Source organism: Hyposmocoma kahamanoa, unplaced genomic scaffold, assembly GCF_003589595.1.
Source record: "Hyposmocoma kahamanoa isolate Upper Pololo Valley unplaced genomic scaffold, ASM358959v1 204, whole genome shotgun sequence".
Lineage (NCBI taxonomy): Eukaryota > Metazoa > Arthropoda > Insecta > Lepidoptera > Cosmopterigidae > Hyposmocoma > Hyposmocoma kahamanoa.
The window spans coordinates 440568-462618 of record NW_020653728.1 but is presented as its reverse complement, the minus strand read 5'-3'; the positions used below and the strand labels follow the sequence as shown (position 1 = coordinate 462618).

The 22051-nt window shown below is 36.7% G+C and overlaps 1 protein-coding gene across 2 annotated transcripts in view; it reads right to left on the bottom strand.

The window, feature by feature from the left end:
• LOC113227258 (electron transfer flavoprotein beta subunit lysine methyltransferase-like) overlaps positions 1-22051 on the bottom strand; it is a 60408-nt gene that overhangs the window by 29973 nt on the left and 8384 nt on the right. Inside the window, exon 1 of one of the 2 annotated variants that reach the window (XM_026460158.1) lies at positions 6287-6332. The exons of the other annotated variant lie outside the window; for it this stretch is intronic. The gene's annotated coding sequence lies outside the window, so the exon portion shown is untranslated. Of the gene's footprint in view, positions 1-6286; positions 6333-22051 lie in introns of those variants that run through there. 2 annotated transcript variants of the gene reach the window in all.

Sequence of the window (22051 nt, the reverse complement as noted above, 5' to 3'; positions counted from 1 at the left end):
AGCTCCGAGCGGCGCTGCATCTGTTATGGACAGGCGTGTTGGCGCTATTTGTCGTCCCGTCTATGGGTATCATAAAAAAGTTGCAAAAGTTACTAATTTAAAAACTTTTACTCTACCAAAGAACATTCTTCTTTACAATTTACATTTAAAAAGTAGTGACGGCGATTTTTGATTTTCCTTTTCGTCTTTCCTTATATAGTACTCGTACATGATTATAATATGTATGTATTTTAAATTGATGCTGTAAGTGCTTTCAATTGCTTCTAAAGTTATTACATTTAAATACTGAAGGTGAATAAGGAAAGAAGATGTACATATAATTAATCACACAAACAAATTATTAGGTCAATTGTTACAATTCCTTATGACACATTATGTATTTGGTAGTGAACAGAATTGATAATGTTCTTGGTATCTATTAAGGACATGAACGTATGTAACTATGTAGATAAGAATGGTATTATCAAAGTTTTTATCAGGTTGAGACAAGTTTCTAAAGAAACTGGGTTTAGCATTGTTTATGAAAACAACAATTGTTTGGTAAATGTGTAAATAATAATGAAGTTCTTTTGTCGTTGATTTTAGTATAGTAGGTTACTTCTATTTACAGTTTTATTTCAATGTGTTTTTGAGCTCACTTGAGAATAAATGAATAAAATGATTATTTGTTAAAAATTTAAATGAAAACACAAACACGAACAATAACTTGAGAAAAACAGAAGTAGCTAATGTACAAAACGCAGTCTTATTGCCGAGTAGCAATTTTTTAATGGTAATCTTAGTATAGAAATTTAGAACATTGACCTATTTATACGTATATATGCGTCCCACGGCTGGGCATCGGTCTCTTCTCAGGGGAGGGCTTAGGCCATAGTCCGCCACTATGGCCCAATTGGGTACTTTTACCTGTGCGGGTTTCATTACGACTTCACCGAAAAGCTCAAGGTTTTGAAATAAAATTACACTTCTTAATTACGCAACTTCAGAGGTGAGTCCGGGACTCGAACCCACGATCCCTACTTAAGAGGCGGTAGGTAGGCAAAACCATTAGACTACCATAGTATTTTTTGAGATATGCCATAGTTTAAGCAGAGCTTAAGAGTGACTAAAGAATAATGTTGTATAAAAAACTTGATTATAATAACAACAAAATAAATTTAATAATTTCAACCAGCTTCGAGGTGGTTGAATTTCAACAGAAAGTGTTGCTTCTAGATAGATATAGATCTATTTATTACCTTGTAAACTTTACATTGTTATATATAATATACAATATATTGTGTTACAAGAATTGTTACAAATAGTAATAAATGTTACATTAAAAAAAACTACAAATGCCTATGCGGCGTGTATTGTTCGCCGGTTCTTGAAACCGGTCCCTGATCCCGACAACCGTCATTGCTGGGGAATACCGCCTCTTCCTTGTAGAAAGTCGAAATTTATCTTTAGGCCATGGGAGAGGGGAGGACCTAAAATAGACAATAAAAACCATAATAATTAGAATGTGCCACACACTTACTCACACTAATCTCAAAATAGCGCTAGGGAATGCGCTACGTGTACCAAAGCAATTAAATTAATTCAGGAGATCTACCAAGAACACCCCGTCCAGAATTAATCTGGGAATCGAACTTTTCTGCCAAACTGCCCGTTCTGCAAAAATCGCGAATCGAACTTCATGTAGGTTGTTACAATTTTAGCATTAGCTATTTACGTCTTTGCGTTCGTAGACAATTACACGTATATCTCGTATTTATACTTATAATTTGGTATTTAGTATACACCCGGCTTCGTCGTCGGTGTGGTGCCGCAAGCTAATAGCTATAGGTAAAGATTGAAAACCAGGATCTGAGGAACACTGCCATTGCGCCTGTCACTCTGTGACATAAGTTGAGAAGTCACATGTGCCTGTAATTTCACCAGCACCTTACCCTTCAAAACTGGAACTACTATTACTGTTTGGCGGCTAAAATAGATAAGGCGATAGATACTTCTCTCTCTCTCAGGAGCTCTACTGCTATTACGCAATGCTGAGTTTTCATCTTTTTTATCGGCATTACTATGGTGTAGGTGTTTTGTTGTTAAATAAATGTCTTTTTATTTATTGATTATTTTGTTTAGACTATTCTTTCCCTTGTAGAATCCAATGTCTAGCTGCAGAACGTACATTATGTAATGTTTGAAACATATTTCTCATAGCAGTTACCGTTTTAGTGTTGTTATTGTGCAGTATATTGACGCAGCTGCTGTTCAAACAGACTTGGACATGACCAGCAGGTCACTATTTTAGGTATCTAATGTTTTTTATCGCGTTTTGTAAAAAAATACGTTGCGTAAAAAGTGTAATCATTACGAAATCACACGGTTTATGTCTATATATGTATTATATATTATAAGACATAAGTGCTTACATCGATACAACTCCATTTATTTATTGTTACTATGTGTGTGTGATGTGATGATTGCATAAGTAATAATAATGCGTTTATTACAAGAGCATTCATGTGTCGTCGGTCTTTTGTAGAAAGGGCGTAAGCTACATTTTGAAAAAAAATTCAGAGGAACGTGTTTTAGGTTTTCACGACAGTTTCAAAATATTTACATTTTATAAATTTTAAAACTTAAACTAAATTAAAACCAAAATTTAAATTTTTGTTGAATTGATAATCAAATATTTTTAAGTGATAGTGACTCTAATTATTGCTAGTTGCGTTTAGTGAAAGATTATCTTACTAACCGTACCCAACGCGTAAAAAGTGAGAACGTTGAGAGTGAAGAGAAACCTGTAAGTAGTGGTGTCCCGCAGGATAGCATCTTAGGCCCTACATTGTTTTTATGTTATATTAACGATTTGTGCCAGTTAAATATAGACAACTGTAAAATTATATCGTGTGCTGACGACACTTCACTTACTTTTTATGGTGATACTTGGCCCAACGTTTTTAAACTTGCACAGGGTTTTGACAAGGTATGCCATTGGCTGGCAGCAAACCTTTAACGCTGGTGAAACCAAATATATTCCTTTCTCGATTCGCAATCCACCTTTGTCTGATAATGTGAATTATAAAATCAGCTCACAGCTGTCATAATGATAATTCAGGAGCTTGTTCGGAGAACTGCATTTCTATTGACAATGTCAAATATCTTGAGGACATTTCAGGAACATATCAATGCTCTTACTTCCAAAGTGAGGAGATTAGCTTATGTCTACAGACAGTTGAGAAATGTTGTTGAGACAAATCTCCTGAGAAACATTTATATTGCGCTTTGTCAGTCTATCTTTTCTTACTGCATAACAGCTTGGGGTGGCGCGTGAATGTCACACTTACTTCCATTGGAAAGGGCGCAACGACTAATACATTCTTTCGACAGTGCTAAGACGACATTCCGAAATTGTTTTTACATTGGAAATTGTTTCAAATGCACAAATACGACGTCATTACATGGTTTGCCCAGCTGACAAGACTAGAACTTCATTTATGCGAAGATTTTTCAGGTACCAGAGAAATCGACTGTATAATAAATTAAATAAAAGTATGACAAGACTGAGAGAGAGAATAAGGTGGCAATAACTAAATGGTTATTATCACTTAATTATGTTGATACTGAAGGTTTGCTTTGCGGTCTGGTATGATTAGACATCCACACACACGTGCGCACTCACTCACTCACACAAACACACACTCACTCACACACACACACACACACACACACACAAACACACACACACACACACACGTAATAAAAAATATGTAAAGACATTTTATTATGAAAACTAACACGGTTATCACACATTATAATATAAAAGTAACGGGATTTACTCGCGTAGTATTTTAGTCGGAAGCGGTCCGACTAGTTTCGACCATAATCGATGGTCTTCTGCTGGGGTTGAGTGCAACGTTCGCGACCGCGTCACGTCTAGCACTGCGCGCTGCGGCTCTCTGCGCGCGCGCCGATGACGCAATCCGCAGTGGGGAACACGGCAGGCTGATACGTTGCGTCAGCGCGTCCTGGAACTCTTCTTCGCTACTGCTGTCCGAAGGATTGTTGTCGGGAACAGTCCAGCACACAGAGCTCACCACATCGTTACCCCTAACATCTGCAGCTGCATACCGAGCGCCATGAAGACACGGCTTCCAGGTCGATGGCAAGCTCCAGCCTCCGTCTCTATTAAAATTTGGTCGCCTACTTATTTCAATAGCCTCTCGGATTTTGCAGGGCACAAAATACTTCTCCCGCGCTAAAACCTTAGCTTTATCAAACCTAATGTAGTGACCAGCACCGGAGCTCAGAAAGTGGTCTGCCACCGCAGATCCATTGACATCTTGGTTCTTCATGGATCGGATATGCTCAACTAGCCTAGTAGTCACGTTCCGTTTCGTCGTCAAATTTTTCTATGTGCTTGCGTCGTGTCTTTGTATTTGGTTTTTCAACGACTTTTTAGTCGTACCGCCATCTATGAGAAATCTATGAGTCGTTGAAAAACCAAATACAAAGACACGACGCAAGCACATAGAAAAATTCGTGAGGTTCGTTGGTTCGTTCCGTGGCTTAGTTGGTATAGCGTCTGGCACGGTATGCAAGAAGACGTCGGGTCGAATCCGACCGGATCGAAGGAATTTTTTCTAGTGTTCGATCTTTGTATTAATAATTATAACAAACTAGTGGAGTAATTTCTCAAAAAATAATTGAATATCAATTCAATAAAAATTTAATTAATACAGTGAATAGCGACATCTCTCGCCAGGACTGGTAGCTGTAAAGGTACTAACTGGGTGATAAATCTTTCATAGATTTCTCATAGATGGCAGTACGACTAAAAAGTCGTTGAAAAACCAAATACAAAGTCACGACGCAAGCACATAGAAAAATTTGAGGTCCGTTGGTTCGTTCTGTGGCTTAGTTGGTATAACGTCTGACACGGTATGCAAGAAGACGTCGGTTCGAATCCGACCGGATCGAAGGATTTTTTTCTGAGTGTTCGATCTTTGTATTAGTAATTATAACATATGTATATTTATATATATTTTTTATTTATAAAATGTTAACCAAATTTGTTAAGGACACAACAACAACAAGGTTTAGGTATTTACTAATCTCAGAGAGAGGCATTATCTCCGATCAACGAAATAAATAGGCGTCTGGGCGTCGAGTTAGGAAACTAGCCCGTTACACTATACCATACCATTATCCCGAATAACTGGAAGTTTGTTTGAACATACTCTGCCTAATTTGATCTCTGAAAATGACGTATGCGACTACGTTACTTCACAAAAAAGAAACGAAACTGTGTGGGCTGTACCAAAAATAATTACATAGCTATCTGTGTTATCTATTATGTTAGTATATGAAAAAGCAGCACGAACCGAGCGAGCGAAGCGAGAGTGCCTCGGCAGCGGCCGGCGAGTCTCAGAACATGTTTTCAGGTCAAATCATATTATAATTAACATAATTTACGAAAAAAAATGGTTAATAATAGTTTTTGGTAAAACATAAATTAAGTTGGTAGAGCAGTATTACGTCAGCAAAAAATTTCGAAACTTTCAGTATTTCATTCAGTTATTTTCATATTTTTATTTCCACAAAAGTTTACGTAGCTTAGTAAATAACGCAGCAATGTTCATAGTTTGAATGAGCTCATTTTTAATTTACTTGTCGGAGCGTTTATTACTACATTAATTTTCATACAACCATGAATCAGTAAAGCTTGCTGTGTTAGCCAGTAAGTATGGTGTATATATATCTATAAACCTTGTAACAGTAATGTATATTTGCTATTGTATTGTATTCATCATGTTGGCTTTCCTATAATAAATAAATAAATAAATAAATAAATAAAATACATTTACAGTTATATCGTAAGTCGGTTGAAACATCGTGTCCTTGAATTTGCATTCAGGTAGGCTGCAGAGGCAAGACGTATAAATAGGCGTTCAGGGATGTTAGTCTAACCCAACGTGACTGCAGTGCCCCAACACAGTCTATGCAATACCTTGCTGTTGTATCCCTTGTGCCTTAATACCTGTACGAGGGAAGATGTCTACGCGGCCACGGACAACGCAATCAAGGTAGCAACATACTGTCACTCGAGTCTCGCGTAATAATGATAGAAAGGTCTACATAAATTTATTCTAGAAGTATAACATAAGGAAAAGGTGAAGGAAAGAAGAAAGGAAGGACAGGTTGTAACAAAAATCGGTAAGTTTATAAAGAGTTGCAATAATCTAAAAACACTCCCTACAGGTTAGAACTTATTAATTTATTATTATATGATTAGTGAACTTACCCCAAAAGATGTCAGTAGCGGCGACGAATGCCGAAAGCCAGTACAAAGATCTACAACAATAACATAGCAGAATTTCGACATAATATTAATTATAACGAATAATTTATCTTCAGGAAAACTTTAAACCTTTCTCCTGAAATGTTATCATTATGCAGATATGATCTTATTACACCAAGAGGTTGCGATATCATCTGTCTGATGATAAAGTATCGGAATTCAAATCAGGGAAATTTTTCAGCGCTACGTATTTTCCGTATTTAGTATTTCCAATCTTGCGTTCGAATAAAACTTGTTCTAACAATGAATTGTATTTATATACACATAATAATTGTATAACGTTTTTATTAAAAAAACCATCCTCAAAAGTTTATGAATCCTACATCTATTTGCCAAGTTTTATTTAAATCGGTTAAAGAAAGAATGGTGAAGTCTAATACACCGGATTCATACACTTTGCCATTCTTAGAAGTGGAATATTTTCATCAAATCTTATGATTTGGACCAAGACTGAAGTACCGCTATTTCAACAAAAAAAAAAAAAGAATAATCGCAATCGGTTCACACAGTCCAATTGAGAACCTCCTCCTTTTTTGAAGTCGGTTATATACGACGAATAACGCAGTAAAACGTTCTTCTGACCCAACAGTAACGTCATATACGGCTGTTGGTGAGATGAGGTTTGTCCCCTGTTCTTTGTGATGCTGTTGCAGGTATATGCATTTAATTATCAAGGTGCAAATCACAATTTTTCCGTATGAAGTAAACTGTATCTAGTCATTTTAATCAATTTTTGTATGTTCTCATCTTTTCATCGCCGTAACACGTTGGTGCACAACTGCTACGAGGTCTGTAACTTGCAGTAAGGAATGAAATCATCTCATATTTAATCGTGATTATCAAATCGGAACGACATCTCCCAGTGTTAAGATGACAGCTAAGTTGGAATTACAAACCAGTGTTGCGCCCATACTTTTCTCTATTAATGTCCTTTGTTGGGTATATTGGAAATATGGATACAATTTACCATCAAATCTCATTCACAAGAAATTGCGTACAAAACAATAATCATGAGCTTGTGTTTTTGCGTTCGTACAAAATAAACGATATGTTATTGCACATACATTGTCTGTTTCTAAGGAGAAATAAAAGACATCTATACGGAAAAGCATCAGTGAATATATAGTATTGAGAGAAAAAGTAAAATAGTAACATGTCTTATGGTATCAAGGCTAAATGAGTCAATGTGGATAATGTGTGCCGGTCGATATAGTATAATATGGGAAGTTGGTTGTAAACAAAACTATGACTTTTCTCGTTAAATTTGTGTTTGCTTGTTTGGTTGTGGCATTGACCTGGATGAATAAACAATGTGATGAATTAAGAGTGAAGTTTAAAGAGATTCTTACACAGCGACACAGCACATTTATGGAATAGCTATTTGAATTGAAATTGAAATTGAACCACGCGGGTAGCGAGTGGTGAAAAAATTAGATTTCAAGGCACAAGACGCAAAACAATTTTGCTGCCGAGAGAAGCACACAACATTTTAACTCATTATAGCGAGGAAAATGGTAGATGAAAGAAAAACAGCTGAACTATAACAAATCAGTTTTATTCATTCATACATCAAAAATAATTTAATAAACAAAATTAGTTATCGTTGGCACTTTGATGTCAACAATGATAAAAATAAAATATACCAAAAGATTTATATTAAATAAAACAGTACGACAAATCATCGCGTAATTGAACGTGTCATTATGTTTTTTTCATCGAAAGAAAAAGTTCGGTCCATCGTCGAGTTCGAATTTCAAAATCTTTTTCCACGCTAGTGTGCTAAAATCGCTTTTCCGAGCTAGTGACGTGAAAATTTTATTTACTTTAATAAGAATTTTTTTTAATGAAAAATTGCGATAAACGTGACATTACAAAGAGTTGTAAATAAGAAATGTATACAATGTTTATTTACAAATAGAGACTTTTACTCATTCTTCTCAAAGGAATCTGACTTAAGAGTGAGTGGTAGAGTTTAATCGATGTGAAGATTCAATTGTTTTTCTGATCATTGTGCAGTGAATTTAGTTGAGAGCACATCAAGGTTGATAGTTTGGACTTTGAATTGTTGTTATCACAAGAGACGTAGAGCTAAAATTAAAATTGTACCAATTTTATTTAACAATGTCACATTCGACATATGCGTATGTAATTTTGTATTTATACAAGATATTTTGTTGAAGTTGTTTGTTTCCATCCAATTATAATAAGTCAGACTATCAAACTGACTAGAACTAGATTCAAGCTAGGGAATTCCCTGCACTGTGGGTACCGGACTAATGAAATTAACTCCGAGGGCACTACTCGTAACACTCGGACCACAACTAATTTAGAAGTTTGTTTACTACATAGGCTCCACCAAGAATCGAATCCGGAACCTACACATCAAGCATTTCCGGGGCAGGCAGAGACTACAGCTTTCCATCAATGCTTTCGTACAAGCTCCTCAGTTAAGGATACTTTTGACCTGGCCTTTCTTTAGAACGTAGCGAGTTCGCGTTCTTGGTCGGTTCTTACCAACTTGCCGGCTCCCATTCGCCTTATTTATGCTATTATATATACGCCTGTATTGTCTACATTTTATTTCAACATTTTCAGTTGAAAAAAAAAATATTTGTTTTAAAAAAGCACATGTGTACCTACAACAAACAAAAATTGTTTCTTATTTATTTATTGTACAGGAAATCCAACATGATGCATGTATACACAACAATATCAATTATACATTTCGGTTACAAAGTGTAAACGTATTTTATTTACTGGCCAACACAGCAAGCTATACAACACATAAAAATATCAATAATATATAAAAAGTAAATTATTCAGTTTCTTCTTTTTTATAATATCATGTGACAAGACGAACAAGCTGTGCGCCTGATGGTGAGCTTCACGCCTGCCCATAACAGTTGCAGTGCCACGCACAGATTTAAATCGCAAAGATCTGAGGGCGACTGCCACTGTGCTCGTCACTCTGTCACATAAGTTGATAAGTCCTATGTGTGCCAGTAATTTCACCAGCACCCTTACCCTTCAAAACACAGAGTGCCGACATTACTGCTTGGCGGCAGAAATAGGTACGGTGGCAAGGCGGTACTTTCCTGGAAGAAGCTCTACTGCCACAAAACTGTCCTTAGGAAATTGGTCGACATTGCATTTTCGCTTACAAATAAATCCATTGAATTAGTTTACTAGAGTTTTTCTATGTAGACTAACTACATAAGGAACAGCACCGCATTCTCATGGGTCAAACACCGCAGTCCGTTTTTTCGCGTATTGTTAATCCGTTTGTATGAAAACTCGGCCGGCTCACATTTAGCGCGTTCACCCTAGACGACCGGCCATTTTTGTTTTGAGATTTTCGCAATATTGCGAAACAGAATTTTTAATTTTGCGTATTATTGCATCAACATTCGTTTTGCTGCTAGGTACAAATCTCATCTTAAGATGGTTTTAATAATGTCCCACGTAATCACGCCAATTATCTGGCCTCAAAGTACCGGAATAACTATGTTGTGACGACCTCGGTGGCCCAGGTGGCCAACGGTTTGCACTTTGGGCTTTGAATGTGAAGGTTCTGGATTCAATTCCCGGTGGAATCAATTTGAAATTTGAATTCCGTTGCTCTGGTAGTCATGTTACAGTGGATTCCATAATTTGAAACCAGGCAATTGATGTGGTTGTTTGGCACATTATTATTATTATCTACGGTGCCAGTATTCAGACAACACAGACTAGAACTAAGAACATCACGTTTCCCAACTTTGTCGGCATATCTCGGTTACGTGCTTCAACATGATAGATACCGATTGCTTCAACTTATAATGATGGGAAAGGTTGAAGGCACAGGACGAAAAAAGAAGCTGGAAGACGTAAAAAGTCATGGTTAGTTGGTTATGCAAAATAAGGGACGATGAACCGGAGTCACGAGCGCAAAACAACTGTTTCGTTTGGCTATGGACAAGGACAAGTTTGAACAGCTAACCTCCAGCAGTGGAAAGGCACTTTAATAAGAAGAAGAAATTGGTTCAACTGGGAATCTGACCTGGAATCTCTTCATAGTGCTATATTCCAAGGTTTAGGTCAAGAATTTCTGGAAAAGAAGAGAAACCAGAGGGAAGCTTTTTTTATTAGACCAGTCTGGTCAAGTTTTTCACAACACGTGACTTAAATCAGCAAAAAAAAAACATGAGCCTATCGTCAGGCAGTCCGAGGCCTTCAGTTCGTCAGCCGGCGAAATATAACCAAGCCGGGGCGTTTAGAAGGTCGCACACTGCCACTGCCACGTCTTTTAGCCAAGCTAGTTTCCTCGTATATTCCGGCGCGCTTATTTGTATGTTACGGGCAATTTGATAAGCGCGGTTTTTTATTACATTGCTCATTTGATGCCGGTATCATGAATATGGACCGAAAAAAGAAATAAAGCAACAATTTGTCTTACGCTCTTGGTCACTATTCATAACGACTAGTCTGTATTAATAATGTTCGATTAACCAAATTGCCCGTAACATAAGTGTGCCTAACTACAGGCAATATACAAAAACTAACACTGGTAACACCAGAAGAAACATTATTTATCCACTATTTCATAGATTTGTTTGTTATTGTATTACAAAATATATATTTATGTCCTGTACTTATCTGCAGGAACAAATTTCTTTAAGAAATAAGCAGGTGTTTTTGTTTGTTTTTTCTTTTTGTTAAATGAGATTGGTTTATGTCCTGTACTATAAACGATTAAATAAATAAATACGAAGTCGACATGACAGATTTTCGTCCTTAAAGCTGCAAACTGTCATTTGCCAGTTAACTCGTATCTAATAATAGGTTGCAGGGCATGGAACGTGAACCCGCTCTGAAAATCAGGAGAAGAATTTAAACTCATGCCGGGGTAAAAAACCTGTAAGTTAAAACAGAATAAACAGGGAATTACCATAAAGTTTTAAAATGGACATAGCAACCTGTGTTTGGTTGGCGCGCATCCTTCGATAAAGGGGCTTTCCTTTTACCATTGTGGGTTTTACTCGATTCTTTGTCCTGATTTTATAGCTTTGTTACCATTGCCGGTAGCGGTTCACTTTAACTACACGTGGTCGATTATAATTAACGACTTTTTATCTTATAATTATAATAATCTTATTATTATAAAAATGATTTTTGTTTTTAAACTATTAATGCATTTGTAAAAATTTACAATTCAAGGGGCACTACCATGAGCCAATAAAAAAAGTAATTTAAAAAAAATTTAAAACGAAATTCTTATAGTAAACTTAACATGCATATGTAATGTGTGCCCACCTTTGTGCCACAAATGCCGTAGATTTTCTATTAGAGTGAACAGAGGCGCTATGATCCCAGGCACACATTATTTTGCTTCTTTATTAACGTTTTTATTAACGTTTGTCGACTCTACACAAACAGAAGGACCTCCGTATTATATTGCCAAGCGTGTAGTTTTTGGTTAACCCATGGTCGGTTATGAGATAACGCCATAAAGGAGAACTGTACTTACCTGACCTATTTTTGGCGCCGAGCGCCGATGTGATCATTATTGTGTTCCGGTTTTGAAGGGTAAGGCGTGTAATTACAGGCACACGGGACTTGTCACCTTATGTCTCAAGGTGACGGGCGCAGTGGTAGATCTTTGCGATTTAAAGCTCTGTGTGGTACTTATTGCAATTTATTTGTTCGGACGGTCACTTACTACCATAAAAAAAGGTTGCGATGTTTGTACAACCAACGTATTACTTACTTTCATAACAAAATCTTCACATTTGGAATTGTGTATGATACCCAGCGGTAGATTGATATTAAAGATTATCCTTATCACTGTACGTGCATCTTTGCGCTTGTCACTTGGCAATTCACCAAAGAACAGTAGTTGCTCGCACGTGGCAATTTCTAACGAAACATTTATTGGCGTTACAAAATTTGAATGGTGGATTTTTTAAGGGTCGTATTCTAGAACTCTACTCAATGCTTAAGTCAGGATTTGAGTATGATTCAAAGCACTAGAAATCATACTCAAGTCCCTGCCATTAGGGTCGTATTTCCAGTGCTTGTGTTGCCAGTGCAATCCTGACTTGAGCATTGAATAGAGTTCTAGAATACGACCCTTAGACTTCTATCAAAGTTCATCAGGTGGCAATGAGTCAAGGAGATGGTCGCTTTTCTTTACGCCAGGTACCATTTTAAGTACTCTAAGTGTCTGCTCACAGGCCGTCTCTAAGGAGTCGAATGGGCTATTATAGTTCAATTTTTTTTTATGATACCAAGTGGCGAGACGAACAAGTCGTGCGCCTGGTCGTGAGCGACACGCCTGTCCATGTTAGTTGCTGTCCCACTTCAACTGCCACTCCCAAAACTTTTTCCAAAGCCAAAGTCAATGTCAAATAATGTTTATTTCACCGGTAAGCAAATTACACTTGAAATCGTCACATTGTTTAAACTCTACCGCTCATTCGTAAGGCGGATTCCCCTGAGAAGAAGGAGCAAGAAACTCTAGGGGTTGCTCTTTGTAAATAAACATTTGTACATATTTATCATTTACAATTTTTTTTTCACACATCATAGATCGAGACTACCTCCAAGAGCTAAACGGGTTACTACCACGGATTTCTGTATAACCTTTAGTATAAAGTTTTTGTTTCACTATAGTTTTAAAGGTCGTAAATGGCAAATTTTGAATATCAAAGTAGCAGTACTTGCCTGGACGAACTCTTTAACAAGGAGCTACTGCTACGAAATGTCGAATTCTTGATAAAAGTTGAACTTTTTTAAAACCCAAACAAAAATAATGATTTTCCAATCACAGCAAAAAAAAACCAAATACAAACAACGTAATTCCCATCAAAACATAATTTAGAAGCAAAACAATCCAGTTTGTGACGACAATGTACCGCGCGTACGCAGTCATATTAATAACCAATTTAATTTCATCTCTACATTTTGTTACGTTGCCATTTATTTGTTAGGTAACTAAATGGGCGTGGGGGATCTTGAAAACTGGTCAATCAATTATTATGTTTATCGTGTGCGTATCCAAACTGACGTATTTGTCAATGTCGTCGTAAATAAGCAACACATTAGTTTTCAAAAGCGAACATTCTCTTCTGAATTTGTGACCTTTTTCATATATGAATAGAACTCAATTTTAGAACAAGTTTGGTACGAAACCGCTCAAGATGTTCCAAAAATAACTTTTCACACATTTAATCTTAGACTCGAATGATGACGTTTATTTTTAGACTTTCGCTGAAAAAACGCTTTGCGTCATTTCTTTCAATGCTATTTTGTTAGCGAATTTATTTTTCTGTGTAACGCTGAAGATGTTTTATGTTTCTTATTCTTTATAATTTTGTATTGTCAGAAGTTTTGTAGTCTTTGGAATTTGTTCGAAAATAATTCTACCACTATTTTCCAATGTATATGAATGCGTTCTTGGAATTATTTCGACTAAAAGAAAAGAGTTCTGGAGTTGATATGAGATTTGATTCTATATAACTTAGAGCGGTTACACGCGGGGAGTTTAAGACGCGATGTAAATGCGATGCATACGCGATGCAGTAGCGTTCGTTGCAGTCGCCAGTCGTCTAAATTTACACACGCACGCCACTTTAAATGCAAACGCGATACACGTTTTAAATTAATTAACTAATTTATTTATTTAATGTGTTTATTAATTTCACTTTTGAATTTACAATTAACAAAACAAAATAATGTGCATAAACTTATATAGATTTTTCGTACATAATTATTGTACATAAGCGACTGCATCCCGATTGCATCGCTGCTAAAAGTCGTCGTGATAAAGTAGGGTTCGGAGTGTCAAGATTTTATTTCATTTTCTTTGATAATTGAAGTTATCAGCGCAATTTTAATGCTATTTTCATGTATAAAAGAAATATTTTGTATAATAACATCCAACGATAAAATAATTATATTCTTTAGTACCGTTTAAAGTAATATTGAAGAAAAAATTGAATGTGGGTTGGGTAATTTTTTACTAAAAATTATAAATAGTAAAAGAACTAAAAAACTAAACGAACACAAAGAAAAATCATTGAGAAAACGATTTTGCTTGTGACTTTATTTTGAGATTGACATTTGGATACGGTTTTGACGCAAAACACATTGGTGCGACATTGCTAGCGATAGCAGTTGGTTGTTCCAAATAATTTTATGAATACCGAGATAATGATGTTGTTTATAAACCCATTATACGTCTCTTTGCCGGGCACGAATCTCCTCTAAGAACAGGGTTTAGTGTAAAGTCCGCTGGCCTAATGCGGGTTGGCGACTTATTTATCCAAAATTTGTGAACCTACTTGACGTGCAGGTTTCGTAAAGTTGTTTGCCTTCACAGTTAGCTAGAGGTATTGACACTAACTATACATACACAAACAATGTAAATTAGAAGTCATGGGTATTTAAACGCCGTCACAAAGATTCGACCCGTCGCCATCTGAATTGAGATGCTTCCTTATATATTTTTTTGTTAGGACGTTATACGTTCGGCTGTATGTATGTTTTCCGATTTCTCCGTCAATTGTGGACCGATTTTGAACTCTTTTTGAAAGTTTGAAAGGGTGCACTTTCGTGGTGGTGTCGTTGTCACAAAGCCAGAATCGGATGAGAGGATCCCATGGAAATCGAAAAAAGCCCATAAGCAAACTTTTGAGGTCGGTGTTTTTTTCAATGAAAAATTTACAATTATTATAAATTATTTTCCACGTTACCAAATAAAAACCACGCCGTTTTCATGCTTACTACTTGTAGCGGACTGTATCAATGGGGTTCTGGGGGTTCTGGTGCTATTGCAGAGTGCGCAAGACCAAGCACAGTTTATTTATTCTAAAATGTACAGCTACGAACGGAAAAACAGAACAAACAATGACAATAACAAAGAAATAGGCCCCAAAAACTAGTACATTTCAATTTAGAATTTTAATCAAAAATTAAACTGCTAACTATGCGCCTACTATTTACTACAGCCTACAACAATAGATAAAAATGTTACTGAACTCCTTAACAGGTTATTACATTGTCAGTTTAACTTCTGCAATTGGCCCACGATGCAATATTATTACCTTGTATGGAAATAATATTGTATCTAATATTGTTTCCTTACAAGGTGTCAGTAACTATAATACCTACTGATAACACTTAGCAGCGTTCCCTTATATGCCTAACATTTCAATCAAATTCATGAAGATATATTGTAATCATTACGACATCTTTATACAACTATAATTGTACATAAAATGAAGTATAGCAACAAGCTGATGTAACATTACTTCGGAAGTTTGGACAAACTTAATTTTACATCCGAATTAAATTTTGCTCCAATATTTTGCTCGTACATTTCAAGTGTTTTCCTCTTATGTCGAGTGCAAAAATAACTTGAAACGTTAATTGCAAATTGTGAAATTGTTTGTAAAGGTGTCGTAATTTAAAAGTAACATTAGGTCTTTTATTTTAACGTGTTTTGATCAAGAATCAATTGCATCAATAACTTGGTAGCAGGTAAGTAATATATAAATGATTCGTAAACTAAGAATGACTGGGCAAGTCTTTATGTATGTATATATGTTTATATGCTAGGTCAATATCTAGAGGAATTTGTGTATGACTGGCAGAAATAACAAGTATAAAGACATGACAATGCTAGCATTTACTTTTATTATTATATTAATAAAATTACTTTATTTCTCTGTAATGTACATCATGATATTTTAACCTTGATATTCTTACTTTTGTGTATTTACTCCACAAGTTTGTGATTTGTAAAACACAACAGGCACATGGGACTTGCCAACTTATGTCTCAGGGTGAAGGGCGCAGTGTTAGTGTCTCTCGGATTTTTGCGATTTAAAGTTCTAAGTAGCACAGCAACTGCTTTCGACTGGCCCCTGACCAGCAGGCGGAAGACTTGTTCGGCTCGCCACTTGGTATGGTAAAAAAATATTCGATTTGGCAGTGTCTATGTCTAACCGGGGCTACCACTCTTCCAACTGAGCTGAGCAGAAGGATTTCTTCTTGTTTCTGTGGGGGTTTTAAACGTCTTTCTTGTGTCAGAACTAATGGTTAGGTATTATATAATATTTGTTTTTGTACCGGCTGTTGTATCAATAATAACAAAATTACTTCTTTCCACATCAGAAGGGCTAATCTTAAAATCCCGTGGCGGATCTCATTATGTCTCGGCATCCTGAAGCGTGCCGAAGCATTCTTCTGTAACATCGTGCTTGCGCCGACGAGGCGTCCCTAAGGTTGCCGAAGCATCCCCAAGGCTGCCGAAGCATCCCCAAGATTGCCAGGCATTCCGGAGGCAGCCGGCTCGGCATCCTTAAGCATACCGCAGTTTTATTTTGCACCTACGATTATTATCATTGAAATTGTAACTGTAATCTCGGTAAATTACTATTCGTCCCCTAAAAATCCCTTGCTGTCCCGTTCCGTCAGTGGGCGTCGGGAATAAACCGTTGAAAGGAATAACAAGAAATGTGCAATCATATTATCGTTGTTACAATTTAAAACACAATCTCAAGAGCTACAATAACCTATGTAAATAAAAATTTATTTGTTTGTTCAATGTTATTCAACCGATTGCGGCAAAACTTTTGTGGTTTCTTGGGCACAAAGCCGTAAAAGTTTCTGGAAGTATTTATTACAATTTAAAATATCAAACGAGCTAGTTGTTTTTAAGAAATATGTCTACAGTGGAAAAGGCTTTCGCAGATGCACTTCCAGAAAACAGTTTTTAGTTTTATTGGCTCTGCAATACACGCTGGGTTAAAAAAATACACGGAATTCCAATTAAAAGTAGAATTATATAATTCCTAAATTACTAAATGAATTGCCTGCGTGCATTCAAGATCTATATGTGGAGGGAAAATGTAAAAATAAACTAAGGAAATACTTGTTGGAGCAAATCGCTGTGGACGAATAAAAATTTAGTGGTTTTGTGAGCTACAGCTGCATGCATGTAATAAACCATTGTAAAATGTATTAAATAAATTAAAAAGAAACCTACTATCTGATAAAAAGGTTTTCAATCCGGTATAAAGTATTAGAGATTGTAGCTAAGTGGGAGAAGGGTTACTTATCGTTGTGAATTTCTGTGGAGGCAATGCTATAGTCATAGTTTCCCAAAGTGATCCCTAGTGGCTCAGTGCAGGGGGCGCTGAAGAGTCCTAGCGGTAGGGGCCTCGTAAGCAGTTGATGCTGTCCAGGAGGTGCTACCGCATTTGAAAAAATTGTGGAAAAAAATATTCTTTTGTGGTGGCGGGCGTTCAATTTTTTTTATCTTTCCTAAGTAGGCGGTGAAACAAAAAGTTTGGGTGTATCGTCAGTATGGTCATAGGTATCTATGAACGTTTACGAATGTTTAGTTGCAATATCTCTCACTAACAGTGAAGAAAAAAATTGTGATAAAACCTCGGAGGAACGATTATGCCCAAAACCGTCTCCTTGCAGGAAACCGATCTTGGGTGGATGATGATGATGAATATTTTTCTGAATTTCGTAGTATTTTTTTATAACATAGACAAGTCGTCCGCCTAGAGGTAAGCGACACGCCTAACTGTTATGCAATTGCAGTGCTGCTCAGAGCTTTAAATCGCAAATATCTGAGAGCCACTGCCTTTGCCATGCAGCCGTCACCCTGAGATATAAAGTTGACAAGTCCCATATGCCTGTAGTTTCATCGGCATCTTCAAAACCGGGATGCACTACTGCTCACGTTATTGTTTAGAAGGAGAAATAGGTCCGGTGGCAGTGCTGCCCTTTACGAACTCTGTCACAAGGAGCTCTAATGCTACTAGTATTGAGGATTGTGTCATTACAAGTTTACTTTAAACTTGTCTTTGCAATTGTTTCTGTTCGTTTTAATAGACTTTTTCTTAAGAGATTTAAAAAAAGAAAGGATTCTCTATTCAGTCTTCTTTTATGTATGTTACGCGATAACTCCGACCGGCTTTTGTGGACCGATTTTGATGATGCGATTTTTTGTTAGAAAGTGGGTACTTCCGTATTGGTTTCATGTAAATTTGAAGAAAGTTAGCCACCTCTAAGGGTGGCAAACTAGGTGATGAATCCGGTTTGGCGCACTTTCCGGTAACCGATTTCAATAAAACTTGGCAAATAGATGTAGTTCCACGAATTTTTGACGTCGGTTTTTTTAGTACTCTGGACTGATTATTCATGGCGCGTCGTAAAAAGCTTCAGTTCTATTTAGAAAAGTTGATTCAACGTGATATTAAAACACATCAACCGTAACATGATAATGTATTGCACGTGATTCGATACCAGTACCAGCAAGGAAAACTCGACATAATACCTTTTTTGGTTACACTGAAATACATCAATGTAAATCAAAATATACTTCAAATGTAGATGCTTATATTAGTTATCAAAATTATCTTTATTATCAGGTCATAGAATGTGTTATCTGATAGCAGTCTAGAGCAAAAGGTAAAGATAAACGACACACGACGATAAGATAATATCCTTTGCAAATTATAGAGATATGAATCATTAGTTAAATTATTCAGTTCTGAATAATGTAATTATTTTTGGATAAAAGCAGAAGAAGTTATGTAGATAATATTATTTCATTTTCATTTATACTTTGAACTTTTCCTGTCCTTTAGTAATTGGTTCTGCAGGAGGATATAGCAAGAAGGAGAAGAAAATATAAATGCTATACTATTGCATTGCGATTATCCTGTTAAAATAACGCTCATACACTATCATACACTCTTAGCCCCGCACCAGGGAAACCCTGTATCGCGGGTGCCATGGACATACACATAGATAACCACAAATTATACCCAAACTCATGAGAGAAATAAATGTAAGCCATACAAATATTTCTCCCGGATCGGGAATTGAACCCGGGACCTCCGCGTGGCAGTCCAGCATGGTAACCGTTCGGCCACGGAGGCAGTTAAAAATAACTGAAGTATATGAAATAAATAAATAAAAAATATAATACTCTTCCTTTTCGATTCTCTTTGGCAGGATAGGCAGAGACTATCGACCTTCTTTGAGACCTTTTTCGCAAAAATTACACGATTTCACTGCAATTTTCATTGTCGTTCTCTTCCAATATTGTCTGTTGTGTCCACGTTGCCTCTACACTACATATATGTGTGTACACATAATCTTTTCGCCGCTCTACTTTCATTCATTCACTCCATGTGTCCAAACAACCTGAATAGTTTTTTCGCAGTTATGGTCTCTACGTCCTTGAAATTGCTTACATGATTAAAACAAAACAATAACCATATTTTTGCCAATGTGTTTGTAGCTTGTAAAGTCGTACTACGGACAAAGATACTTTAACAATGGAAATACTTGAAGAGGCGAGGTTAAATAGAAAAAATTGGGTCTAAAAATCTACAAAAATTGCTAGCAGCGTTTTCATTCATCTGACAAAGTGCATGCCAAGTCTTGGGTATCCCAGTTGGTCGTTTTTTTTCCTGTATCAAGGCGTAGTTGATGTATTCTGCTCAGGCATTTAAACCATTTTTTTAATGAACGTAATAGATTTAAAAACGTGATTATAATAACAATGTCTCTTACAATCACATGATTTACCTGGTAATTCCCTGTGCAATGAGTAAGGATAATAAGTAAGGATAACACCTGGGGGTTTACTCAGAACAACGAGAACAGAGCCTATAAGGATTTTAACAATAGACGAGATCATTCTGAATTATTATTAAAAAAACACGACACAGTAGTTTAGTCTGCAAATTATTTATTGCATATGCCAAAGTGACATTATAGTTCATAATTCATTTATTTGTAAAAGTACAGGTATATTCTACATTTACTGGCATGCAGTTCAGCAGACTAAACCACGTGTAAGATATATTTTTAATAATATCACATTGACGTACACACATGGTTTTCATAAGTCAGTCAGTAATTTAAACGTTATACAGTTATTTGGGTCCATATTAATGATAATAATTGTAAAATGTAATAATGTAAAAAAAGAAGTACTGCCACCTTACCTATTTCTGCTTTACGGTCCTGGTGAAATTATAGGCTCCCGGGACTTGCAGACTTCACGTCTCGGCGTGTCAGGCGCAGTGGCAGTGCCCCTAAAATTTTTGCGATTTAAAGCTCTGAGTGGCATTGCAACTTTACTGGTATGGATAAGCGTGTCGCTTACCACCAGGCGCACGACCTTGTTCGTCCCGTCATGCTAACTAAAATGCGGCTAAATTTTAGCCGTGGGGCGACGGCTTAAGAATACATTGTCGCCTCCCCATACATGCCCGTGGGGGTCGTAAGAGGCGACCGAGGGCGTCACAAGTGTCCATCTGCTTAGCATTGTGGTAGGCTCTGTGCCGACTGGATAGCGACCACAGTACACACGGCGGAAAACCCTCCACAGTGAAACGCTTTTGCGAATCGCGTTCAGGGATCAGTTGGTGTACATCCAGTGCATTTGGCCAGACCGGCAAAATGATAGTGACGGAGTGAAGATATTTGTGTTTTCCATCCGTTACTCTCATCTCTGGACTGTATTCGCACTTTCCATCAGGCGCGGTGCAGTCATTTTGTCGAGTCGCAACAAAAAAAAAAAAAAAAAAAAAAAATGCAGCATAAGAGAGAGCACAAAATTCTCTATTTCAAAACAGTTAAAGTTAGTTAACGTATCGGATATGTCTGAAGTTACCCTAATCATGTTTAGCTAGAATCTCTTTAAACAATTTAAATATCCTAAGTCTGGGTTATGGTTTTTTATGACATCTCAAAAATTATTTCGTCATAGCCGCGCGTAACGTACGGCAGTATATAAGCATATAAAATGTCAAAAATTAGACAATGAACTTATGGATTTGTCATTTAATTATTATTTAACTGCCTCTGTGGTCGAACGGTTACCATGCCGGACTGCCACGCAGAGGTCCTAGGTTCGATTCCCGGGCCGGGAGAAATATTTGTATGGCCTACAATTATTTCTCTCGTGAGTTTGGGTGTAATTTGTGGTTGTCTATGTATGTGTTCATGGCACCCGCGACAGAGGTTTCCCTAGGGTGGGGCTATGTTGAGTGTGCGCGTTATTATTATTTATTTTGTCACTGTGCACAGCCTGGCTTTACAAATATGTAAGCAAGTTATGAATTAAAAAAAAATAACTTGTGCTGTTCAAGCATGGACACGTTTAAGCGGGAAATGACCAACCGTCACTTTGACACGCCGAGTCACACGACTGCCGACGACGCGATGGACTGGAACCCGTTTGTGAATTGTTTATTTTTGCTTTTGTGTTTATTAAGCTTTGTTAAGCGATTTATGTTCATTGTTAAAAGTGGAAAATCGTTAATAGCACTCTTTAGTTATTTATTATACAACTATAGTAGGAGGTAGTGAAAATGTTCGCAAAAAGTAATTAAAAAAATTATTACTTTTTGCCATAGAGGTTGCCAAGTAGATTTTAAGATGGGCAAGGGACCTATAGATTCGAGTGCAGAAACAATTTCCTATTTGATACTCCACGCAAAAATTCCACAGCTGTTGCCACACCGCGCTGTGTTTTCCTCAAGACGTCAATGAAGTTGCCGAACGACTTTCGAAGAAATAACAGCGAACACGTTTCTGTACTTGTTTTGGCAATATGTTTGGTGCAACTTTTGTTGGATTTTTAGATGGTAGTGACGCTACAAAACTTGAATTAATAAAAAAAAATTATTT